The 999-nt window shown below is 57.4% G+C and overlaps 1 pseudogene; it reads left to right on the forward strand.

The window, feature by feature from the left end:
• The first annotated feature begins 223 nt into the window (after nucleotides 1-223).
• LOC142443157 (ferritin light chain-like) lies at nucleotides 224-748 on the forward strand (annotated as a pseudogene).
• The last annotated feature ends 251 nt before the right edge of the window (nucleotides 749-999 follow it).

Here is a 999-nt window from a genome sequence, read left to right on the forward strand (position 1 = left end):
AAAACCCCCCAAGGCTAAGCTCACCCCGTGGTCCCGTGGATCTGTGTCTTGTTTCAACAGTGTTTGAACGGAACAGATCCGGGGACTCCCTGCCTCCAACCTTCCGCCACGCAACAGGTTTCTTTCCGGAAGTAACTTGGGGACCTTCTTCTCGGCCAGCCCCTCCTCTTGGGACCAGCGAACACTTTTATTTGGTGTGTGGTGACCTCCAAACTGACTCATCATGAGCTCTCAGATCCGTCAGAATTATTCCGCCGACATGGAGGCCGACGTCAACCGTCTGGTCAACCTGCACCTGCAGGCCTCTTACACCTACTTCTCTCTGGGCTTCTTTTTCGACCTCAACGATGTGGCCTTGGAAGGCGTGGGGTACTTCTTCCGCGAGCTGGCGAAGGAGCAGCGCGAGGGGGCCGAGCATCTCTTGAAGCTGCAGAACCAGCGCGGTGGCCGCGCCCTCTTCCAGGATGTGCTGAAGCCGTCTCAAGATGAGTAGGGTCGAACCCTGAATGCCATGGAAGCTGCCCTAGCCCTGGAGAAAAAACTCAACCAGACTCTTCTGGACCTGCATGCCGTGGGGTCCACTCACACCGACCCTCATCTCTGTCACTTTCTGGAGAACCACTTTCTAGACAAGGAGGTGAAACTCCTCAAGAAGATGGGTGACCACCTGAACAACCTCCGTAGGCTGGCCAGCCCCCAGACCGGGCTGGGCAAGGCCCAGCCCGAGAGGCTCACTCTCAAAGACTAGGAACCTGTGGCGCCAAGCCACCTTCCAGGGGCCCTCTGCCTCCCCACTGCCGGCCCTAGCCCCTCTTCCTGAACCTGTCTGCGCGTGTGCGCCAGTCAGCTGCAATGCAACGCCACCGCCCTGGAGCCCCTCCCCCAAGCAGGGGACCACATGGAAACAGTAAAGCTTCCTTTTGCAGCAACCACCCCCCCAAAAAAACCCAAACATAAAAACATACATAATCCCAGGTCTGTCCACTGACCTTTATGACT

This window comes from Tenrec ecaudatus, chromosome 3 (assembly GCF_050624435.1).
Source record: "Tenrec ecaudatus isolate mTenEca1 chromosome 3, mTenEca1.hap1, whole genome shotgun sequence".
Taxonomy (NCBI): domain Eukaryota; kingdom Metazoa; phylum Chordata; class Mammalia; order Afrosoricida; family Tenrecidae; genus Tenrec; species Tenrec ecaudatus.